Source organism: Sylvia atricapilla, chromosome 21, assembly GCF_009819655.1.
Source record: "Sylvia atricapilla isolate bSylAtr1 chromosome 21, bSylAtr1.pri, whole genome shotgun sequence".
Taxonomy (NCBI): domain Eukaryota; kingdom Metazoa; phylum Chordata; class Aves; order Passeriformes; family Sylviidae; genus Sylvia; species Sylvia atricapilla.
The window spans coordinates 4,673,988-4,680,105 of NC_089160.1; the positions used below are offsets into that span (position 1 = coordinate 4,673,988).

General features: G+C 45.8%; 1 long non-coding RNA gene across 2 annotated transcripts; it reads left to right on the forward strand.

Annotated features, from left to right (window-relative positions):
- Positions 1-3,267: 3,267 nt before the first annotated feature.
- LOC136370566 (uncharacterized) lies at positions 3,268-5,575 on the forward strand. 2 transcript variants are annotated; one of them, XR_010745200.1, is made up of 2 exons: positions 3,268-3,337; positions 3,444-5,575. It is a non-coding gene; the product is annotated as an uncharacterized lncRNA (long non-coding RNA). The 2 variants fall into 2 exon arrangements; XR_010745201.1 differs by having other exon boundaries at positions 3,303-3,337; positions 3,558-5,575.
- The last annotated feature ends 543 nt before the right edge of the window (positions 5,576-6,118 follow it).

Below are 6,118 nucleotides of genomic sequence, written 5' to 3' on the forward strand. Positions count from 1 at the left end.
GCAGTTGGTGGTAAATTTATGAATTGTCTTACACTCTCCTCAATACTCTCAGGTATTAATGTAAAATAAAGTTTTACTGAAGAAGTCCAAAAGTTATATCATATATGTGGAAGATGAGGAACCTTTTTTCAAGAAGCCTTCTCAAAGTAATTGCAGTTGATACAATATAATGCTGATTTGTATTTTTATGCATAAAATATAAAAACTAATTTATCCATTTATGTGGATATGGATAGGGCCACACTGTATTACTCTTTAAAAACGTTTTCACAAAGTTGTTTAGAAATCACAAACAGATAATAATAGAGGCTGCCTGCACCAAAAGCTTTTGCAGGTTTGTTTCTTTATGTCAACAAGTAGAGCTGTGAACTATTTGCTAATTAAAGTAACAGAGATATGAAAGTCTTAAAACTCAAGGACTTTTTTGATTGAGAGCCAAGATGTGATTCAAGTGCAGAAGAAGGTGAAGGAACTTGCAAGTATAACAGCCTTTTGTTGCTACCTGGTTGTGAAGAGGTGCTCAGTTTGTACAACACTTTTCTGTTAGTGCCTACCCAGGAGATTGGAGAGCCTTTGCCAGCTGGGCAGTAGCTCTTGTCAGATGTCCTATGTATAAAGAGCATCTATTATCTATCTATCTATATACCAAAATAGATTTAAGGTGAGGAGTTAGGATATGTAGGGGAACACTAACTTGTATTAACTGCATGGATTTTTTTGTTCAATTTGTTTATTTTTTTTTTTTCCCAAAAAGGGGGCTGTCTTTAAATTGTTCCTGTAATACACCTGCAGGCTGATCCAGGAAGACTAATCACAGTGACCAGGCAGCCAGTCTCAGCAGGATGGAGGCTGGAGCAAGGTCACTTCCAGTAGACACTCAGGAAATGAGGAAACCAAGTGGCAGGTTCTTCCTTTTGGAACCTCTGGATCATGGGCTGATTGTTTGGAGAGATGTAGATGTAGCAGTGTCAGTGATTTCCAAGGAGTGTAACCCAGAGGTATGTTTGCTGAGCTCTGCTTGTGACAGAGGAACTCAGGAGTTTGTCTAGCTTCTTTCCTTCCCTTTCCTGTCCCAGCTCCTTCAATCCCTATTCCAGACAGCCTGGATAACAAATAGATGCAGGTTTAGCTGGGACTGGCAGAGCTGAGCAACAGCAGCTTGTCCCCTTCCTTCTTCACTCCTTGACCTCAAAGCCCTGCACAGTCAGGACAGAGGTCCCTGTGCTGTGCTGCTGCTTGGCCAGGTAAAGTTGGTGATGCAGAAATGGCCCCAGACTCCCATCACATCCCCTGAGGGTGCTGGGTGTGCACACCAACAAGCAGCAGCTTGGTTTAAGTGAATTCTGTTGTGTCACTTCACTACCTATGTTACTTTTTTTCTGTCAGTTTCCATCAAGTTTTCTGCCTTTATTTTCAGGTTCAGTCATAGGAAGTAAATGCAGGTGGATCACTCAGTACAGAGTAGCTGCAGGTAGGCTGGAGATTGCTGCAACTCCTGCTGCTGTTTGTGCAGTTTGACAGTTGCAGTGCCTGCTGCAGTGTGACTTGGCAGCAGTGGGGGGACCCTGCACAATCCTCCCAGTGCCTGGGCCCTTGTTGCTGTGTTCTAAGATGCCTTTTGTCAGATGTAATTACTGTAGTGAGCCAGAGGACACAGCCTGCAGAGCTGTAATGTTCCTGGTCTTGCCATATGGAATGTGCAGCTCCCTGTGCTCTGGGTGAGCAGTGACAGCCCTGACCCCCACAAGGAACTGGCTGCTTTGGCCTCTGTGTGCCCAGCTCAGGGCTTGGGCATGTGAGGGGAGGGAATAGCTCACATAATGAAAATACCAGCTCTTTTCACCACAGGGGACAGCTGATGGTAATTAAACCAGTAGCATTTTCCAGGAGGTGGAAGTGGCTGCTGCCATGTGATACGGAAAAATCACTTTCTGTTTTCCATCCATTCCTAAAACAAGCCACTTGTTCATCACTCCAATGGCTGAATAATAATGTAATTTTAGAAGAGTTTGCTACTACCCTAGTGACTAAAGAATTGCTGTGTGTTGATTTTATCAGAGGTTTCTCATCCAGTTCTACCATACAAGGTTCTTGATTGTGGTTGCTGTTGTTATCTGGACTAAAACAGAATGAAATAGATTTGTTTCCAGAAAAACAGGCTATTTTCTGTCTTTTCTGCTCTAGCTTTGTCACTTTACCAATACAGCAGCACACGTTTGTGTTGACAGGTTGGCTTTTATACGTTGTGGTGTGTGCAGAGGTACTGTAAGACAGATGAGGTGTTAAATAAAATATTGTTTCCCCTGTGTTGGAGGCACTATTATTTCTTGGGCTGGCCTGCTGCAGAAGTTCCTTCAAGAGTGTTGCTCGTGTTAAAGCCATGTTTAGTCAGTGCTTTGAAAAACAAGGAGCAAACCAAAGCCTCTGCTGGGACAGCAGCCTCCCAGAAGTGGAGGAAAAATGGAGACTGAGACAGGTAGAAGAATTATAAAAGAAATGTCTCATAAAATCAGGTCTGCTCTATTAAATTATTAAATTAAGAGCTAGCCTGTCATCGCTTCTAAGTGTAATTAAGCGATTTGCAGGTTCCCATGTGAAAACAATCTTGGTGTGAAAGGTTCGTTAACACAACCGCCGGGATTTGGGCTGAAAAATAAAAGCATCTGTGTGAACAGTAAGATCTGTTCCATGAGAGTCCATAAAGGGAAAATGTAAACAACCTGCATCTTAGCACGTGCACACAAATCACCTTCGGATATAAATGAATAAATAAATGAAGTAGTAAGAAAACTACCAGCCAATAGGTGCTGCACACGAGGTCTGTGAAAACTATAGAGTGATGTGAATAAAGAGTGAAGAAAGTGGAGTCTCAGCTGACTTATTACAGCATCCGATGAGCCGAAGCGATCGAGGGACGGGAAAAAGGAGACGGGCTAAGCCGAGACGGGACTCCGGAGGCGGAATACACCAGGTCGGGAACGAACAGCAGTGAAAGTAGTTTAAAGAAGCGAATACAAAGCAGGGTAAGGCGCCTCCTACAGCGAGCCGGGCAAAATACACAGAGACAAGACAGAAACAAACAGAAACAAGCACAGAAACAGAGAGAGAAACAAACCCAGAAATAAACCCAGAAACAAGCGCAGCTCCGGGGAAGGCCCCGCCCGGGGAGTGTGAGCATGGACAGAGAAATGCATAGCGGGCACTGAGCCGGGGAAAAGAGAGCTCTGAAAACCCGCGTGGAGTGTGAAGAACCGGAGACACGGGGAGAACCACGAATTTTGAGATCAAAAAATTACACAGTTGAAAATTCGCTCCGCAGTAATGACGCGCCTCGGAAGTAATGCGCCGCGGAGCGTAACTCCCACGTAACTACGCACACAGGACTGAGGGGTAAATCTAAATTGAGTTTAAAAATTACACAGTGGAAAATTCGCGCCGCGGAGCGTAATATCCGCGTAATTACGCATAAAGACCGCGGAGTAAACTCACGAATTTTGAGATCGAAAACTACGCGGTGGAAAATTCACTCCGCAGAAATTACGCGCGTAATTACGGAGCGTAGCACCCGCGTAACTACGCAAATAGGCCGCGGAGTAACGCGCAGAGTGAGATGTTAAAATTGGAGTAAAATACTGGAAAGCTGAGAGGGCGAGTTTCAGCCGACAAAACCGCGACAATCGTTACCTACAGGGTGTTTTATTAGAGATCCGTTTAAAAATATGACAATCTGCTGAAGGGACAGCAGCTGCTGCGGCAACCTCCCGCCCCGCGGGCTCCAGAGACCTCTCGGTCACTATGTCCTGTGTCTGCAGGGCCGTTTCTGTTCGATGGAAAAGTTACCTTCGAATTCCGTTTTTCGTGTTGAAAAGACTATTAAAAAAATGTTACAGCCACTTTGAAACTGTTCCCAGTCTAAACAATGTGTGAACAAAAGGCCGGAGACGGAACTGGGTGCGTGTGCCTCTGTAAAATGGTTCCGGCGGGAAACAGTGTGCACAGGCGGTGGGGTTCCACCTCCCGCTGCGGGGGAACTGCGGTGGCCCGCGGTGGCGGGCGGTAGCGGGCGGTGGCCGCGATAGCCTCGGCAGCTCCGCACGGGTGAGTTTTATCCTCCAGAAAACCCCCGAGCTCCGCTGGGTTCGCAGCTCCAGCCGGAACGCGCGAGCTCTGCAAACGGCAGGAACCCGACCCGATTTCCTGCAACACAGCTCCTTCCCTCAGGTGGAGGTTCCCATGGCGTTCCCTCACCGAGCTCTCAGTTCCCATGGCGTTCCCTCACCGAGCTCTCAGTTCCCATGGCGTTCCCTCACGGAGCTCCCAGTTCCCGTGGCGTTCCCTCACGGAGCTCCCAGTTCCCGTGGCGTTCCCTCACCGAGCTCCCAGTTCCCGTGGCGTTCCCTCACCGAGCTCCCAGTTCCCGTGGCGTTCCCTCACGGAGCTCTCAGTTCCCGTGGCGTTCCCTCACCGAGCTCCCAGTTCCCATGGCGTTCCCTCACCGAGCTCCCAGTTCCCATGGCGTTCCCTCCCGGAGCTCCCAGTTCCCATGGCGTTCCCTCCCGGAGCTCCCAGTTCCCATGGTGTTCCCTCACCGAGCTCCCAGTTCCCATGGCGTTCCCTCACAGTCCCGCTTTCCAACAGCCCCGGCGGCTCTGCCGGCCGGCCCCTGCATCGGCAACAGGTAGGAGGCACAAGCGCTCTCTGCCTTTTTAACCTTTTCTGTATTTGTTTTCGGTGTTTCCCCCCCCTTTTGCTATATGTGCTCTTTAGAGGTTTTTTAATGTATTGATTTGTGTTGCTTTTTCCCCCTCTGCTTTTCTACCCGCGGGGTTTGTTTGGGGGTGAAATGGGGATGCAGCAGCCCCGGGAGGGCTGTGATGGGCCTTCTGACCAAAAAATGAACTAGTAAGAAAACTACCAGCCCATAGTCTTACACAAGCTCTGTGAAAACTGTATAAAATAAGTGATATGAAGAAAGAATTGCTCTTTTCCCGCATGAAGAAAATGGACTCTCAGCTGATTTATTACCAGAGGAGACCTGTTATAAAGCCTGGGGTGGCTTCAGTGCTGAGCTGGTGAGTCCTGGCACTTGCTTTGTGCATCCAAATTCGATGTGCAGACCCTGATGACTTGGTTTTTTAATTTATGCCTCGCTTCTCTTGCCTCTGGCAGTGGTCACAGAAATCCCAGCCCTTGTCCTGAGCCTGCAGCTCTCCATGCACAGGACACAGGAGCTGGGAGCAGGGATCAGACCCTGAGCCCCAACACACCCACGGCACCCAGGCAATAACAAGATACAGAGTGTGTAGGAGGTCCTACAAGTATTATTTTATTTCTTCTTATTTTTTTTTTCTTTTAAATACTATGTACAATCTGTTTAAAGCTTGTCAAAATGCGTGGGCTCCCATTCAATGGAGCTGTGCAGGGACATAGATTCCAAAACAAGAATAAAATCTTTAACTGTTCATCTTCATAAGACACTTACTTTTTCCCATTACAAAATACTTTTAAGAATAATAACATTTATAAATGTATTTATACTCAACATCATATAAAATAAACCAAGATTTATACTCAATTCTAGACTTTTTCTTATTTACTTCTTTTTTTTTTCTTGCATGGACTATATACAATATATACAGTAACTTCTCATTGTGTTTGTCAAATCAGCCTGATTACACCCACCAGGCTTTAGCTTATATGTACAAATATGCTAAAAGTGCAAGACTTTATTATTTAAAGCTGCCTGTGTTTTCAGAGGTCTGGAATTGTGTGGCCTATATATATATATTTCTATATAGATATACATCTGCATACACAGAAATGTATATTAAAAACACGTATATCCGTATATAGTTATACTATATAGGTACTTGTGTACCAGAAAACCTCAGAACATTTATGACTGATAAGTCAACACTGACACACTGCTGCCATCAGTCACGTCCCTGCCCTCTGCTCGTCACCAACAAGTCACACTTCAATTTCTTGTGAAGCAGACCCACCAGCAATCCTCCATTCCAAATGAGTCATAAAAGCACAGGTCATCGCCAACACCGAGGTAAACAAATACAAATCAACCTGAATAAAGAGAGTTGTTTTTTTTTAAATCCATCTATTT